The 18956-nt window shown below is 50.7% G+C and overlaps 1 protein-coding gene across 1 annotated transcript in view; it reads right to left on the bottom strand.

Moving 5' to 3' along the window:
* The window catches only part of LOC121548376 (FH1/FH2 domain-containing protein 3-like), a 74272-nt gene extending 70169 nt beyond the window's left edge, over window positions 1-4103 (bottom strand). The window contains exon 1 of the mRNA XM_045209951.1: window positions 3934-4103. The gene's annotated coding sequence lies outside the window, so the exon portion shown is untranslated. The remainder of the gene's footprint in view (window positions 1-3933) is intronic.
* Between the last annotated feature and the right edge of the window lie 14853 nt (window positions 4104-18956).

Raw genomic sequence — 18956 nt, 5'->3', positions numbered from 1 at the left:
GACTGGAGCGGACTGAGGAGGAGGAAGACTGTCTTTACTGTGGTAATCAGAACCACAGAGTGACTGGAGCGGACTGAGGAGGAGGAAGACTGTCTTTACTGTGGTAATCAGAACCACAGAGTGACTGGAGCGGACTGAGGAGGAGAAAGACTGTCTTTACTGTGGTAATCAGAACCACAGAGTGACTGGAAGCGGACTGAGGAGGAGGAAGACTGTCTTTACTGTGGTAATCAGAACCACAGAGTGACTGGAGGGACTGAGGAGGAGGAAGACTGTCTTTACTGTGGTAGTCAGAACCACAGAGTGACTGGAGCGGACTGAGGAGGAGGAAGACTGTCTTTACTGTGGTAGTCAGAACCACAGAGTGACTGGAGCGGACTGAGGAGGAGGAAGACTGTCTTTACTGTGGTAGTCAGAACCACAGAGTGACTGGAGCGGACTGAGGAGGAGGAAGACTGTCTTTACTGTGGTAATCAGAACCACAGAGTGACTGGAGCGGACTGAGGAGGAGGAAGACTGTCTTTACTGTGGTAGTCAGAACCACAGAGTGACTGGAGCGGACTGAGGAGGAGGAAGACTGTCTTTACTGTGGTAGTCAGAACCACAGAGTGACTGGAGCGGACTGAGGAGGAGAGAAGACTGTCTTTACTGTGGTAATCAGAACCACAGAGTGACTGGAGCGGACTGAGGAGGAGGAAGACTGTCTTTACTGTGGTAATCAGAACCACAGAGTGACTGGAGCGGACTGAGGAGGAGGAAGACTGTCTTTACTGTGGTAATCAGAACCACAGAGTGACTGGAGCGGACTGAGGAGGAGGAAGACTGTCTTTACTGTGGTAGTCAGAACCACAGAGTGACTGGAGCGGACTGAGGAGGAGGAAGACTGTCTTTACTGTGGTAGTCAGAACCACAGAGTGACTGGAGCGGACTGAGGAGGAGGAAGACTGTCTTTACTGTGGTAATCAGAACCACAGGGTGACTGGAGCGGACTGAGGAGGAGGAAGACTGTCTTTACTGTGGTAGTCAGAACCACAGAGTGACTGGAGCGGACTGAGGAGGAGGAAGACTGTCTTTACTGTGGTAATCAGAACCACAGGGTGACTGGAGCGGACTGAGGAGGAGGAAGACTGTCTTTACTGTGGTAGTCAGAACCACAGAGTGACTGGAGCGGACTGAGGAGGAGAAAGACTGTCTTTACTGTGGTAGTCAGAACCACAGAGTGACTGGAGCGGACTGAGGAGGAGGAAGACTGTCTTTACTGTGGTAGTCAGAACCACAGAGTGACTGGAGCGGACTGAGGAGGAGGAAGACTGTCTTTACTGTGGTAATCAGAACCACAGAGTGACTGGAGCGGACTGAGGAGGAGGAAGACTGTCTTTACTGTGGTAATCAGAACCACAGAGTGACTGGAGCGGACTGAGGAGGAGGAAGACTGTCTTTACTGTGGTAATCAGAACCACAGAGTGACTGGAGCGGACTGAGGAGGAGGAAGACTGTCTTTACTGTGGTAGTCAGAACCACAGAGTGACTGGAGCGGACTGAGGAGGAGGAAGACTGTCTTTACTGTGGTAATCAGAACCACAGGGTGACTGGAGCGGACTGAGGAGGAGGAAGACTGTCTTTACTGTGGTAGTCAGAACCACAGAGTGACTGGAGCGGACTGAGGAGGAGGAAGACTGTCTTTACTGTGGTAGTCAGAACCACAGAGTGACTGGAGCGGACTGAGGAGGAGGAAGACTGTCTTTACTGTGGTAGTCAGAACCACAGAGTGACTGGAGCGGACTGAGGAGGAGGAAGACTGTCTTTACTGTGGTAGTCAGAACCACAGAGTGACTGGAGCGGACTGAGGAGGAGGAAGACTGTCTTTACTGTGGTAGTCAGAACCACAGAGTGACTGGAGCGGACTGAGGAGGAGGAAGACTGTCTTTACTGTGGTAATCAGAACCACAGAGTGACTGGAGCGGACTGAGGAGGAGGAAGACTGTCTTTACTGTGGTAGTCAGAACCACAGAGTGACTGGAGCGGACTGAGGAGGAGGAAGACTGTCTTTACTGTGGTAATCAGAACCACAGAGTGACTGGAGCGGACTGAGGAGGAGGAAGACTGTCTTTACTGTGGTAGTCAGAACCACAGAGTGACTGGAGCGGACTGAGGAGGAGGAAGACTGTCTTTACTGTGGTAATCAGAACCACAGAGTGACTGGAGCGGACTGAGGAGGAGGAAGACTGTCTTTACTGTGGTAGTCAGAACCACAGAGTGACTGGAGCGGACTGAGGAGGAGGAAGACTGTCTTTACTGTGGTAGTCAGAACCACAGAGTGACTGGAGCGGACTGAGGAGGAGGAAGACTGTCTTTACTGTGGTAATCAGAACCACAGAGTGACTGGAGCAGACTGAGGAGGAGGAAGACTGTCTTTACTGTGGTAGTCAGAACCACAGAGTGACTGGAGCGGACTGAGGAGGAGGAAGACTGTCTTTACTGTGGTAATCAGAACCACAGAGTGACTGGAGCGGACTGAGGAGGAGGAAGACTGTCTTTACTGTGGTAATCAGAACCACAGGGTGACTGGAGCGGACTGAGGAGGAGGAAGACTGTCTTTACTGTGGTAATCAGAACCACAGGGTGACTGGAGCGGACTGAGGAGGAGGAAGACTGTCTTTACTGTGGTAATCAGAACCACAGGGTGACTGGAGCGGACTGAGGAGGAGGAAGACTGTCTTTACTGTGGTAATCAGAACCACAGGGGTGACTGGAGCGGACTGAGGAGGAGGAAGACTGTCTTTACTGTGGTAATCAGAACCACAGGGTGACTGGAGCGGACTGAGGAGGAGGAAGACTGTCTTTACTGTGGTAATCAGAACCACAGAGTGACTGGAGCGGACTGAGGAGGAGGAAGACTGTCTTTACTGTGGTAGTCAGAACCACAGAGTGACTGGAGCGGACTGAGGAGGAGGAAGACTGTCTTTACTGTGGTAATCAGAACCACAGAGTGACTGGAGCGAGACTGAGGAGGAGGAAGACTGTCTTTACTGTGGTAATCAGAACCACAGAGTGACTGGAGCGGACTGAGGAGGAGGAAGACTGTCTTTACTGTGGTAGTCAGAACCACAGAGTGACTGGGAGCGGACTGAGGAGGAGGAAGACTGTCTTTACTGTGGTAATCAGAACCACAGAGTGACTGGAGCGGACTGAGGAGGAGGAAGACTGTCTTTACTGTGGTAGTCAGAACCACAGAGTGACTGGAGCGGACTGAGGAGGAGGAAGACTGTCTTTACTGTGGTAGTCAGAACCACAGAGTGACTGGAAGCCGGACTGAGGAGGAGGAAGACTGTCTTTACTGTGGTAGTCAGAACCACAGAGTGACTGGAGCGGACTGAGAGGAGGAAGACTGTCTTTACTGTGGTAATCAGAACCACAGGGTGACTGGAGCGGACTGAGGAGGAGGAAGACTGTCTTTACTGTGGTAATCAGAACCACAGAGTGACTGGAGCGGACTGAGGAGGAGGAAGACTGTCTTTACTGTGGTAGTCAGAACCACAGGGTAGGTAACACTGGTGAGAGACAATCAGCTGCCTTTGGCCTGTTGCTCCATAACTATACTGCCTCCTAGAGGAAGGACAGCCACACTGCCATCTAAAAACACATGGAGCACATGCAAATAAACAGGATATTTCAGGATATTTTCTGAAATCTAAATTACACTGGATTGCAATTGGCTTGTAGGTGGACTGGCTAGAGGCATTAGCAGTGAACTATGTCAAGCCCATGCACAGGCAGAAACACACGCTGGCACACAGAGACGCACACAGAGACGCACACAGAGACACACACAGAGACGCAAACAGAGACACACACAAGGAGACACACACAGAGACACACACAAGGAGACACACAAAAACACAGGTCTGTTGGCCTGTATTCCACAATACTTACAGGTTGGAGGTCGTCTTGGGCTCCTGTTCGGTGGGAGAGGGAGACGGGGAGGCTGCAGTACCGTTGGTCGCCCCAGGGGGCGGTAGAGGAGAGGACCTCTGAGAACCAGAGTCTGATGGGCTGGAGGTGGGGGAGAGGGGTGAGGCGCTACGGGAGGAGGAGGGGGAGTGGGGAGGTGGTCCTACTCAGCCCTGCTGTAGGGCTGTTGGAGGGAGAGGAGGAGGAGGGGGAGAAAGGAGAGGAGGTGGAAGGGGAGAGAGTGGAGGAGGGAGAGAAAGGAGAGGAGGTGGTAGGGGAGAGAGAAGTGGAGGAGGAGGTGGATAGAGAGATAGCGTTGGATGTGGTAGGGGAGGAGGAGAGGATGTCGGGGAGGTTCTGAGCTGAGGATCTCCTGTGCCTCCTGCCCTCCTGTTCGCCGGCTGTCACCTTCCTCCTCTCCTTCCTGATGTGAGGAGCAGCCTCCAACTCTCCGTCCTCCTGCCTCAGAGCCCTCTATACAGGAGGAAACTACGGTTAGTAAAGAGGAAGGAGGAGAGAGGGCTGGAGGAGGGAGAGGGGGCTGGAGGAGGGAGAGAGGGCTGGAGGAGGAGAGAGGGCTGGAGGAGAGAGAGAGGGCTGGAGGAGGGAGAGGGGCTGAGGAGGAGGGAGAGGGGGCTGGAGGAGGGAGAGAGGCTGGAGGAGGGAGAGAGGGCTGGAGGAGGGAGAGAGGGCTGGAGGAGGGAGAGGGCTGGAGGAGGGAGAGAGGGCTGGAGGAAGGAGAGGGGCTGGAGGAGGAGAGAGGCTGGAGGAGGGAGAGAGGGGCTGGAGGAGGGAGAGAGGGCTGGAGGAGGGAGAGAGGGCTGGAGGAGGAGAGAGGGCTGGAGGAGGGAGAGAGAGGGCTGGAGGAAGGAGAGAGGGCTGGAGGAGGGAGAGAGGGCTGGAGGAGAGAGAGGGGCTGGAGGAGGGAGAGAGGGCTGGAGGAGGGAGAGAGGGCTGGAGGAGGGAGAGGCTGGGAGGAGAGGGGCTGGAGGAGGGAGAGAGGGCTGGAGGAGGGAGAGGGGGGCTGGAGGAGGGAGAGAGGGGCTGGAGGAGGAGAGAGGGGCTGGAGGAGGGAGAGAGGGCTGGAGGAGGAGAGGGCTGGAGGAGGGGGGGCTGGAGGAGGGAGAGAGGGCTGGAGGAGGGAGAGAGGGCTGGAGGAGGGAGAGAGGGCTGGAGGAGGGAGAGAGGGCTGGAGGAGGGAGAGAGGGCTGGAGGAGGGAGAGAGGGCTGGAGGAGGGAGAGAGGGCTGGAGGAGGGAGAGAGGGCTGGAGGAGGGAGAGAGGGCTGGAGGAGGGAGAGAGGGCTGGAGGAGGGAGAGAGGGCTGGAGGAGGAGAGAGGGCTGGAGGAGGGAGAGAGGGCTGGAGGAGGGAGAGGAGGGGCTGGAGGAGGGAGAGAGGGCTGGAGGAGAGGAGAGAGGGGCTGGAGGAGGAGAGAGGGGCTGGAGGAGAGAGAGAGGGGCTGGAGGAGGGAGAGAGGGCTGGAGGAGGGAGAGAGGGCTGGAGGAGGGAGAGAGGGCTGGAGGAGGGAGAGAGGGCTGGAGGAGGGAGAGAGGCTGGAGGAGGGAGAGAGGGCTGGAGGAGGGAGAGAGGGCTGGAGGAGGAGAGAGGGCTGGAGGAGGGAGAGGGGGCTGGAGGAGGGAGAGGGGGCTGGAGGAGGGAGAGGGGGCTGGAGGAGGGAGAGAGGGCTGGAGGAGGGAGAGAGGCTGGAGGAGGGAGAGAAGGCTGGAGGAGGGAGAGAGGGCTGGAGGAGAGAGAGAGGGCTGGAGGAGAGAGAGAGGGCTGGAGGAGGGAGAGAGGGCTGGAGGAGGGAGAGGAGGTGTGTGTGAGAGTATCTCTGTGTGTGTTACCTCATATATGGTGAACTGTTGTTTCAGGTCTGGCTCAGTGACCTTGCTGCTCATGTGTTTCTGTATAATGTGTTCCATCCCCTGCTGTTCCAGACAATCGGTCACGTCATAGAACGAGTCCTGGTCCGGGAGGGCCGACAGCGTCTGGGTTCAGACAGAGTTAATCAACCAATCAGACAGCGTCTGGGTTCAGACAGAGTTAATCAACCAATCAGTCTCAATCAATCACAGCGTCTGGGTTCAGACAGAGTTAATCAAACAGTCAGACAGGGTCTGGGTTCACACACAGAGAGAGAGAGCAGAGACAGAGACAGAGACAGAGACAGAGACAGAGAGAGAGAGAGAGAGAGAGAGAGAGAGAGAGAGAGAGAGAGAGAGAGAGAGAGAGAGAGAGAGAGAGAGACAGAGAGAAAAACAGAGAGAGAGACAGAGAGAGACAGAGAGAGAGAGCAGAGAGAGAGAGAGAGAGACAGAGAGAGAGAGCAGAGAGAAGAGAGAGAGACAGAGAGAGAGACAGAGAGACAGAGAGAGAGACAGAGAGAGACAGAGAGAGAGCAGAGAGAGAGAGAGAGAGAGAGAGAAAAACACAGAGACAGAGAGATCCCTCATGTACATACAATTAGATTTAACTACATTATTTGGTGGTTATTACTTTATTCAGTGCAACTAGACCTTTAAAGCACCTTCTAACTAACGCAATACAATTTCACATAGGACCCTAAGGAGGCTTCCTAACCGTGTTCATGGTTAAGGTGAACAGTTCACTAGGACCCTAAGGAGCTTCTAACCGTGTTCATGGTTAAGGTGAACAGTTCACTAGGACCTAAGGAGACTTCTAATCGTGTTCATGGTTAAGGTGAACAGTTCACTAGGACCCTAAGGAGGCTTCCTAGCTCCGTGTTCGTGGTTAGGTGAACAGTTCAACTAGACCCTAACGAGCCTTCTAACCATGCATTTATACAATTCACTAGGACCCTAAGGAGGCTTCCTAACCGTGTTCATGGTTAAGGTGAACAGCTCAACCTAACAAACCTTGTTGATGAGGTTCATGGTTAAGATTAACAGCTCAGTGTCTGATCCATTCTTCTCCTCCAAGATCTCTGTCAGGTATGTCCACGGCTTCACACCTACACATACAGAGAGTTAGATTAGTAATTTACACACACACACACACACACACACACACACCACACACACACTAAACAGCCACACACACTTACACACACACACACACTTACACACACACACACACACAGAGAGATAAGCCAGCCACCCTCACAGTTAGATAAGCCTGCCACCCTCACAGTTAGATAAGCCTGCCAACCTCACTGTTAGATGGCCATGCAGACCACCCTCACTGTTAGATAAGCCCTGCCACCCTCACTGTTAGATAAGCCTGCCACCCTCACTGTTAGATAAGCCTGCCACCCTCACTGTTAGATAAGCCTGCCACCCTCACTGTTAGATAAGCCTGCCACCCCTCACAGTTAGATAAGCCAGCCACTCACAGTTAGATAAGCCTGCCACACACAGTTAGATAATGCCTGCCACACACACAGTTAGATAAGCCTGCCACCCTCACAGTTAGATAAGCCTGCCACACTCACAGTTAGATAAGCCTGCCACCCTCACAGTTAGATAAGCCTGCCACCCTCACAGTTAGATAAGCCTGTCACACTCACAGTTAGATAAGCCTGCCACTCTCACAGTTAGATAAGCCTGCCACCCTCACAGTTAGATAAGCCTGCCACAGCTCACAGTTAGATAAGCCTGCCACCTCACAGTTAGATAAGCCTGCCACTCTCACTGTTAGATAAGCCTGCCAAGTTAGCCTGCCACCCTCACAGTTAGATAAGCCTGCCACCCTCACAGTTAGATAAGCCTGCCACCCTCACAGTTAGATAAGCCTGCCACCCTCACAGTTAGATAAGCCTGCCACCCTCACAGTTAGATAAGCCTGCCACCCTCACAGTTAGATAAGCCTGCCACCCTCACTGTTAGATAAGCCTGCCACCCTCACTGTTAGATAAGCCTGCCACCCTCACAGTTAGATAAGCCTGTCACACTCACTCACAGTTAGATAAGCCTGCCAGACACAAACACACAGTTACACACCTGCCACACTTACTCACACACTCAGTGTAACCAAGTCCAGTTGAGAGCCTCGGTCTCCTTCCAGACCACTCTAATCCCAGTTTATTCATCAGTACACAGTTTACAGCAGCTATAAATGGTGCAGTGAAAAGCTTCCTTGAAAGCTCCTTCAGCAGTGTAATACAACAGCACTATGTGTGTGTGTGTGTGTGTGCGTGTGTGTGTGTGTGTGTGTGTGTATGTGTGCGAGTGTGTGTGCGCGCGCGTGTGAGTGTGTGTACCTCTTTTGCCATCCACAGTGTTGACAGCCTGGATGAGTAGAGGACTGTTGGACTCTGTGTACTCCACAAACACTATCAGGAGCTTCAGAGCTGTCTTCACCACTAGACGAGACTGGGGGGAGAGGGAGGGGAGGAGAGAGAGAGAGGGAGGGGAGAGAGGAGGAGAGAGCAGAGAGAGAGAGAGAGAGGAGGGAGAGAGAGAGCAGGAGAGAGAGGAGGGGAGAGGAGGAGGGAGAGAGAGAGAGGAGGGAGGGAGGGGAGAGAGGAGGAGGGAGGAGAGAGAGAGAGAGAGGAGAGAGAGGAGAGGGAGAGAGAGAGAGGAGAGAGAGGAGGGGAGAGAGAGGGAGAGAGAGGAGAGGGAGGAGAGAGAGGAGAGAGAGAGAGAGGGGAGAGAGAGAGGGAGAGAGGAGGAGAGAGAGAGAGGAGAGAGAGGGCAGAGAGAGAGGGGGGGGAGAGGATGAGAGAGGCGGGGGAGAGAGCAGGAGAGGCGGGAGAGAGAGCAGAGAGAGGAGGGGAGAGAGAGAGATATTGAGATAGATAGTCAGTTAGACATTATCTCCACAAGGTAGCGATATTACACCTCAAATAAACCACATCCCATTGAACCCAGAGCAAAGACACTCTGTTTTACTAAAGTGAAATAAGATTCCTGCAGAGTTTTCAAAGTATCTACATTTAATTCCAATAAATGGAGATGAATAACTGACTGTTCCTCAAAGTAACTGGATTTACAGATAGCACAGCAGGGTTTCCTAAACCTGGTCCTTGGGCCCCCCTTTGATAGCACAGCAGGGTTTCCTAAACCTGGTCCTTGGGCCCCCCTTTGATAGTACAGCAGGGTTTCCTAAACCTGGTCCTTGGGCCCCCCTTTGATAGCACAGCAGGGTTTCCTAAACCTGGTCCTTGGGCCCCCCTTTGATAGCACAGCAGGGTTTCCTAAACCTGGTCCTTGGGCCCCCCTTTTGATAGCACAGCAGGGTTTCCTAAACCTGGTCCTTGGGCCCCCCTTTGATAGCACAGCAGGGTTTCCTAAACCTGGTCCTTGGGCCCCCCTTTGATAGCACAGCAGGGTTTCCTAAACCTGGTCCTTGGGCCCCCCTTTGATAGTACAGCAGGGTTTCCTAAACCTGGTCCTTGGGCCCCCCTTTGATAGCACAGCAGGGTTTCCTAAACCTGGTCCTTGGGCCCCCCTTTGATAGCACAGCAGGGTTTCCTAAACCTGGTCCTTGGGCCCCCCTTTGATAGTACAGCAGGGTTTCCTAAACCTGGTCCTTGGGCCCCCCTTCGGGCAACGTTTTGGTTTTTGCCCTAGCACTGATTCAAATAACCAACTCATCATCAAGCTAGAAAACTAAACGTGAACACACAGGGGGCCCCAGGACCGAGTTTGGGAAACCCTGTAGTACAGTACAGTGCCTTAGCTTGAACATCTTCTCTACAGTACAGTACAGGGTCTTGAACATCTTCTCACATACAGTACAGTGCCTTGAACATCTTCTCTACAGTACAGTACAGGGTCTTGAACATCTTCTCCATCACTACAGTACAGTGCCTTGAACATCTTCTCATCACTACAGTACAGTGTCTTGAACATCTTATCTATCACTAAAGTACAGTGTCTTGAACATCTTCTCCATCACTAAAGTACAGTGCCTTGAACATCTTCTCCATCACTACAGTACAGTGTCTTGAACATCTTATCTATCACTAAAGTACAGGGTCTTGAACATCTTCTCACTACAGTACAGGGTCTTGAACATCTTCTCTACAGTACAGTGTCTTGAACATCATCTCTACAGTACAGTGTCTTGAACATCTTCTCTATAACTACAGTACAGTGCCTTGAACATCTTCTCTACAGTACAGTGTCTTGAACATCTTATCATCACTAAAGTACAGGGTCTTGAACATCTTCTCTACAGTACAGGGTCTTGAACATCTTCTCTACAGTACAGTGTCTTGAACATCTTCTCTACAGTACAGTGTCTTGAACCTCTTCACTACAGTACAGTGTCTTGAACCTCTTCTCCATCAGTACAGGGTCTTGAACCTCTTCTCCATCAGTACAGGGTCTTGAACATCTTCTCCATCAGTACAGTGTCTTGAACATCTTCTCTACAGTAGTGTCTTGCACAACAATACTTTTTCCTGACCATATTCTAGTTTCACACCCTGTCATATCTCACATCTCATCGGCTGCTCTCACTTCCCTGTTAAAAGGAGATGTGGAAATCAGAGCTACAGCAGCTGCAAGAAACCGTTTGATTTACAAACCCTTACTGGGCCAAATCCTTCCCTGAGACACTAGTGTGCTAGTCTCTTATTGACATGATACCGTACAATGCAACCAGGGTTGGGGTCAATTCCTTTTAAATTCCAGTCACATTCAGGAAGTACACAGGAAGTTCCAATTCTTTTCAAATGAGGAAAATGTGGAATTGGAATTTGGTTTACTTTCTGAAGTTGCCTGGAATTATAATGGAATTGACCCCAACATTACATGCAACAGGTTCTGCATGCGCTTTTCAGTTAGTATTGGGCCCAGTGTTGGTTTATGATCGTGTCCAAATCAGGGCCTTTTCACATATCTTTTTTTGCTCAAACAAAAAAGGCGGCCCCCCCTATTTAATTGGTCTCCCCTTCTCGTAGGCCAATAATGGACAACGTAGTTTTTATTGGTCTGTTTGTCAGTGGCAGCGGAGTAGGCTGCCCTGTCATTAGTCATATAAAAAGGTGATGCTAATGTCTCCAGTAATATAACGTGTAGAATAATTAAAATGTGTTTATAAAAAGCCACATTTTCCCGCTATATTCGCTCAGCCATGCACTGAACGGTCGTTTTTGTTAACAGTGATTGAGTTCCATAATTAGCCTAAATTATGACTATCCAATCTAATCATCACATTAGGAATAGGAGGCTATCTTATATGAGTCAGCAAATGTGATGATGCTTTGAATGCTTTATTATTAAAAAGGTGAATTTTTATGGTGAAAATTAGTTTCCCCAAACTTGAAACCCACGCGCTGCGTATGATTCAGAGGCAATGAATGGTCTTGGTGTGTGTCTGTGTGTGTGTCTGTGTCTGTGTCTGTGTGTGTGTGTGTGTGTGTGTGTGTGTGTGTGTGTCTGTGTCTGTGTCTGGTGTGTGTGTGGTGTGTGTGTGGTGTGTGTGTGGGTGTGTGTGTGTCTGTGTGTGTGTGTGTCTGTGTGTGTGTCTGTGTCTGTGTGTGTCTGTGTCTGTGTCTGTGTGTGTGTCTGTGTCTGTGTGTGTGTGTGTCTGTGTGTGTGTGTGTGTGTGTTCTGTGTGTGTGTGTGTGTTGTCTGTGTGTGTGTCTGTGTCTGTGTCGTGTGTGTGTGTGTGTGTGTGTGTGTGTGTGTGTCTGTGTGTTTGTGTGTGTGTGTCTGTGTGTGTGTCTGTGTGTGTGTCTGTGTCTGTGTGTGTGTGTGTGTGTGTGTGTGTGTGTGTGTGTGTGTGTGTGTGTGTGTGTGTGTGTGTGTGTGTGTGGCCATCTGCGGTCATGTCTCTACGGTCCATGTCCAGTCATAATACTCACCAGGCTGCCGCTCAGGGTGTAAAGCCATTGAACCGTCTCAGTGTGGTTGATCACCCCGTTCATCCCATCTACAAACAGCATGATCTGACTGAGGGCTGCAGGGAAACACAGATCAGACTGCTTGTCAACAACACCAGAGGCACATCTGGAATCACACACTCTTCTCTACACTACACTACTTAGTGTACACTACATGGGGAATACAGACACTACTTAGTGTATACTACATGGGGAATACAGACACTACTTAGTGTACACTACATGGGGAATACAGGCACTACTTAGTGTACACTACATGGGGAATACAGACACGACTTAGTGTACACTACATGGGAAATACAGGCACTACTTAGTGTACACTACATGGGAATACAGACACTACTTAGTGTACACTACATGGGGAATACAGACACTACTTAGTGTACACTACATGGGGAATACAGGCACTACTTAGTGTACACTACATGGGGAATACAGACACGACTTAGTGTACACTACATGGGAAATACAGGCACTACTTAGTGTACACTACATGGGGAATACAGACACTACTTAGTGTACACTACATGGGGAATACAGACACTACTTAGTGTACACTACATGGGGAATACAGGCACTACTTAGTGTACACTACATGGGAATACAGACACTACATAGTGTACACTACATGGGGAATACAGGCACTACTTAGTGTACACTACATGGGAATACAGACACTACATAGTGTACACTACATGGGGAATACAGACACTACTTAGTGTACACTACATGGGGAATACAGACACTACTTAGTGTACACTACATGGGGAATACAGACACTACATAGTGTACACTACATGGGGAATACAGACACTACTTAGTGTACACTACATGGGGAATACAGACACTACTTAGTGTACACTACATGGGGAATACAGACACTACTTAGTGTACACTACATGGGGAATACAGACACTACATAGTGTCCACTACATGGGAATACAGACACTACATAGTGTACACTACATGGGGAATACAGACACTACTTAGTGTACACTACATGGGGGAATACAGACACTACATAGTGTACACTACATGGGGAATACAGACACTACATAGTGTACACTACATGGGGAATACAGACACTACTTAGTGTACACTACATGGGGAATACAGACACTACATAGTGTACACTACATGGGGAATACAGACACTACATAGTGTACACTACATGGGGAATACAGACACTACATAGTGTACACTACATGGGGAATACAGACACTACTTAGTGTACACTACATGGGGAATACAGACACTACATAGTGTACACTACATGGGGAATACAGACACTACTTAGTGTACACTACATGGGGAATACAGAAACTACTTAGTGTACACTACATGGGGAATACAGTTTAGGTTCCATTTCCATAGACCCAGCAGGGTAATATACTCTCTGTTTCCACCATGCAGGAGTCAGTGGTTGGTGTAACGCTCTCTGTTTCCACCATGCAGGAGTCAGTGGTTGGTGTAACGCTCTCTGTTTCCACCATGCAGGAGTCAGTGGTTGGTGTAACGCTCTCTGTTTCCACCATGCAGGAGTCAGTGGTTGGTGTAACGCTCTCTGTTTCCACCATGCAGGAGTCAGTGGTTGGTATAACGCTCTCTGTTTCCACCATGCAGGAGTCAGTGGTTGGTGTAAAGCTCTCTGTTTCCACCATGCAGGAGTCAGTGGTTGGTATAACGCTCTCTGTTTCCACCATGCAGGAGTCAGTGGTTGGTATAACGCTCTCTGTTTCCACCATGCAGGAGTCAGTGGTTGGTATAACGCTCTCTGTTTCCACCATGCAGGAGTCAGTGGTTGGTATAACGCTCTCTGTTTCCACCATGCAGGAGTCAGTGGTTGGTGTAACGCTCTCTGTTTCCACCATGCAGGAGTCAGTGGTTGGTATAACGCTCTCTGTTTCCACCATACAGGAGTCAGTGGTTGGTGTAACGCTCTCTGTTTCCACCATGCAGGAGTCAGTGGTTGGTATAAAGCTCTCTGTTTCCACCATGCAGGAGTCAGTGGTTGGTATAACGCTCTCTGTTTCCACCATGCAGGAGTCAGTGGTTGGTATAAAGCTCTCTGTTTCCACCATGCAGGAGTCAGTGGTTGGTATAACGCTCTCTGTTTCCACCATGCAGGAGTCAGTGGTTGGTATAAAGCTCTCTGTTTCCACCATGCAGGAGTCAGTGGTTGGTATAACGCTCTCTGTTTCCACCATGCAGGAGTCAGTGGTTGGTATAAAGCTCTCTGTTTCCACCATGCAGGAGTCAGTGGTTGGTATAACGCTCTCTGTTTCCACCATGCAGGAGTCAGTGGTTGGTATAACGCTCTCTGTTTCCACCATGCAGGAGTCAGTGGTTGGTATAACGCTCTCTGTTTCCACCATGCAGGAGTCAGTGGTTGGTGTAACGCTCTCTGTTTCCACCATGCAGGAGTCAGTGGTTGGTATAAAGCTCTCTGTTTCCACCATACAGGAGTCAGTGGTTGGTGTAACGCTCTCTGTTTCCACCATACAGGAGTCAGTGGTTGGTGTAACGCTCTCTGTTTCCACCATGCAGGGAGTCAGTGGTTGGTGTAACGCTCTCTGTTTCCACCATGCAGGAGTCAGTGGTTGGTGTAACGCTCTCTGTTTCCACCATGCAGGAGTCAGTGGTTGGTGTAACGCTCTCTGTTTCCACCATGCAGGAGTCAGTGGTTGGTGTAACGCTCTCTGTTTCCACCATACAGGAGTCAGTGGTTGGTGTACGCTCTCTGTTTCCACCATGCAGGAGTCAGTGGTTGGTGTAACGCTCTCTGTTTCCACCATGCAGGAGTCAGTGGTAGGTGTAACGCTCTCTGTTTCCACCATGCAGGAGTCAGTGGTTGGTGTAACGCTCTCTGTTTCCACCATGCAGGAGTCAGTGGTTGGTGTAACGCTCTCTGTTTCCACCATGCAGGAGTCAGTGGTTGGTGTAACGCTCTCTGTTTCCACCATGCAGGAGTCAGTGGTTGGTGTAACGCTCTCTGTTTCCACCATGCAGGAGTCAGTGGTTGGTGTAACGCTCTCTGTTTCCACCATGCAGGAGTCAGTGGTTGGTGTAACGCTCTCTGTTTCCACCATGCAGGAGTCAGTGGTTGGTGTAACGCTCTCTGTTTCCACCATACAGGAGTCAGTGGTTGGTGTAACGCTCTCTGTTTCCACCATGCAGGAGTCAGTGGTTGGTGTAACGCTCTCTGTTTCCACCATGCAGGAGTCAGTGGTTGGTGTAACGCTCTCTGTTTCCACCATGCAGGAGTCAGTGGTTGGTGTAACGCTCTCTGTTTCCACCATGCAGGAGTCAGTGGTTGGTGTAACGCTCTCTGTTTCCACCATGCAGGAGTCAGTGGTTGGTGTAACGCTCTCTGTTTCCACCATGCAGGAGTCAGTGGTTGGTGTAACGCTCTCTGTTTCCACCATGCAGGAGTCAGTGGTTGGTATAACGCTCTCTGTTTCCACCATGCAGAGTCAGTGGTTGGTGTAATGCTCTCTGTTTCCACCATGCAGGAGTCAGTGGTTGGTGTAACGCTCTCTGTTTCCACCATGCAGGAGTCAGTGGTTGGTGTAACGCTCTCTGTTTCCACCATGCAGGAGTCAGTGGTTGGTGTAACGCTCTCTGTTTCCACCATGCAGGAGTCAGTGGTTGGTGTAACGCTCTCTGTTTCCACCATGCAGGAGTCAGTGGTTGGTGTAACGCTCTCTGTTTCCACCATGCAGGAGTCAGTGGTTGGTATAACGCTCTCTGTTTCCACCATGCAGGAGGTTAGTGGTTGGTATAAAGCTCTGTTTCCACCATGCAGGAGTCAGTGGTTGGTATAACGCTCTCTGTTTCCACCATGCAGGAGTCAGTGGTTGGTATAACGCTCTCTGTTTCCACCATGCAGGAGTCAGTGGTTGGTGTAACGCTCTCTGTTTCCACCATGCAGGAGTCAGTGGTTGGTATAAAGCTCTCTGTTTCCACCATACAGGAGTCAGTGGTTGGTGTAACGCTCTCTGTTTCCACCATACAGGAGTCAGTGGTTGGTGTAACGCTCTCTGTTTCCACCATGCAGGAGTCAGTGGTTGGTGTAACGCTCTCGGTTTCCACCATGCAGGAGTCAGTGGTTGGTGTAACGCTCTCTGTTTCCACCATACAGGAGTCAGTGGTTGGTGTAACGCTCTCTGTTTCCACCATGCAGGAGTCAGTGGTTGGTGTAACGCTCTCTGTTTCCACCATGCAGGAGTCAGTGGTTGGTGTAACGCTCTCTGTTTCCACCATGCAGGAGTCAGTGGTTGGTGTAACGCTCTCTGTTTCCACCATGCAGGAGTCAGTGGTTGGTGTAACGCTCTCTGTTTCCACCATGCAGGAGTCAGTGGTTGGTGTAACGCTCTCTGTTTCCACCATGCAGGAGTCAGTGGTTGGTGTAACGCTCTCTGTTTCCACCATGCAGGAGTCAGTGGTTGGTGTAACGCTCTCTGTTTCCACCATACAGGAGTCAGTGGTTGGTGTAACGCTCTCTGTTTCCACCATGCAGGAGTCAGTGGTTGGTGTAACGCTCTCTGTTTCCACCATGCAGGAGTCAGTGGTTGGTGTAACGCTCTCTGTTTCCACCATGCAGGAGTCAGTGGTTGGTGTAACGCTCTCTGTTTCCACCATGCAGGAGTCAGTGGTTGGTGTAACGCTCTCTGTTTCCACCATGCAGGAGTCAGTGGTTGGTGTAACGCTCTCTGTTTCCACCATGCAGGAGTCAGTGGTTGGTGTAACGCTCTCTGTTTCCACCATGCAGGAGTCAGTGGTTGGTGTAACGCTCTCTGTTTCCACCATGCAGGAGTCAGTGGTTGGTGTAACGCTCTCTGTTTCCACCATGCAGGAGTCAGTGGTTGGTGTAACGCTCTCTGTTTCCACCATACAGGAGTCAGTGGTTGGTGTAACGCTCTCTGTTTCCACCATGCAGGAGTCAGTGGTTGGTGTAACGCTCTCTGTTTCCACCATGCAGGAGTCAGTGGTTGGTGTAACGCTCTCTGTTTCCACCATGCAGGAGTCAGTGGTTGGTGTAACGCTCTCTGTTTCCACCATGCAGGAGTCAGTGGTTGGTGTAACGCTCTCTGTTTCCACCATGCAGGAGTCAGTGGTTGGTGTAACGCTCTCTGTTTCCACCATGCAGGAGTCAGTGGTTGGTGTAACGCTCTCTGTTTCCACCATGCAGGAGTCAGTGGTTGGTGTAACGCTCTCTGTTTCCACCATGCAGGAGTCAGTGGTTGGTGTAACACTCTCTGTTTCCACCATGCAGGAGTCAGTGGTTGGTGTAACGCTCTCTGTTTCCACCATGCAGGAGTCAGTGGTTGGTGTAACGCTCTCTGTTTCCACCATGCAGGAGTCAGTGGTTGGTGTAACGCTCTCTGTTTCCACCATGCAGGAGTCAGTGGTTGGTATAACGCTCTCTGTTTCCACCATGCAGGAGTCAGTGGTTGGTATAAAGCTCTCTGTTTCCACCATGCAGGAGTCAGTGGTTGGTGTAACGCTCTCTGTTTCCACCATGCAGGAGTCAGTGGTTGGTGTAACGCTCTCTGTTTCCACCATGCAGGAGTCAGTGGTTGGTGTAACGCTCTCTGTTTCCACCATGCAGGAGTCAGTGGTTGGTATAAAGCTCTCTGTTTCCACCATGCAGGAGTCAGTGGTTGGTGTATTTAAACCGTAAGTGTTCCTCTGCACACAGCAGCAGCAGAGTTCTCTCTGGATCTACTGTTTATGCTGGCTTGGACAGAGGAACAACACTCTCCGCTATCACTCCATCCTTCCCCCTCCCCTCCCTCTCTCCGCTATCACTCCATCCTTCCCCCCCCCTCCCTCTCTCCGCTATCACTCCATCCTTCCCCCCTCCCTCCCTCTCTCCGCTATCACTCCATCCTTCCCCCCTCCCTCCCTCTCTCCGCTATCACTCCATCCTTCCCCCTCCCCTCCCTCTCTCCGCTATCACTCCATCCTTCCCCCTCCCCTCCCTCTCTCTGCTATCACTCCATCCTTCCCCCTCCCCTCCCTCTCTCCGCTATCACTCCATCCTTCCCCCTCCCCTCCCTCTCTCCGCTATCACTCCATCCTTCCCCCCTCCCCTCCCTCTCCGCTATCACTCCATCCTTCCCCCTCCCCTCCCTCTCCGCTATCACTCCATCCTTCCCCCTCCCCTCCCTCTCTCCACAGGCTGCAGTGCATCAGGAGTCAGGATCAGGCATGAAGTATCATGATACTAAAGCCCTAACGTTCAGTGTCCTCAGTATCATGATACTAAAGCCCTGACGTTCAGTGTCCTCAGTATCATGATACTGAAGCCCTAACGTCCAGTGTCCTCAGTATCATGATGCTAAAGCCCTGACGTTCAGTGTCCTCAGTATCATGATACTAAAGCCCTAACGTTCAGTGTCCTCAGTATCATGATACTGAAGCCCTGACGTTCAGTGTCCTCAGTATCATGATACTAAAGCCCTGACGTTCAGTGTCCTCAGTATCATGATACTAAAGCCCTGACGTTCAGTGTCCTCAGTATCATGATACTAAAGCTCTGACGTTCAGTGTCCTCAGTATCATGATGCTAAAGCCCTGACGTTCAGTGTCCTCAGTATCATGATGCTAAAGCCCTGACGTTCAGTGTCCTCAGTATCATGATACTGAAGCCCTGACGTTCAGTGTCCTCAGTATCATGATACTAAAGCCCTGACGTTCAGTGTCCTCAGTATCATGATACTGAAGCCCTAACGTTCAGTGTCCTCAGTATCATGATACTAAAGCCCTGACGTTCAGTGTCCTCAGTATCATGATACTGAAGCCCTGACGTTCAGTGTCCTCATTATCATGATGCTAAAGCCCTGACGTTCATTGTCCTCAGTATCATGATACTAAAGCCCTAACGTTCAGTGTCCTCAGTATCATGATACTAAAGCCCTAACGTTCAGTGTCCTCAGTATCATGATACTGAAGCCCCTAACGTTCAGTGTCCTCAGTATCATGATACTAAAGCCCTAACGTTCAGTGTCCTCAGTATCATGATACTAAAGCCCTAACGTTCAGTGTCCTCAGTATCATGATACTGAAGCCCTAACGTTCAGTGTCCTCAGTATCATGATACTAAAGCCCTAACGTTCAGTGTCCTCAGTATCATGATACTAAAGCCCTGACGTTCAGTGTCCTCAGTATCATGATACTGAAGCCC

This window comes from Coregonus clupeaformis, chromosome 32, assembly GCF_020615455.1.
Source record: "Coregonus clupeaformis isolate EN_2021a chromosome 32, ASM2061545v1, whole genome shotgun sequence".
Taxonomy (NCBI): Eukaryota; Metazoa; Chordata; class Actinopteri; order Salmoniformes; family Salmonidae; genus Coregonus; species Coregonus clupeaformis.
Note: the sequence above shows the minus strand (reverse complement) of the source record. Positions and strands in the feature narration are given on the sequence as shown.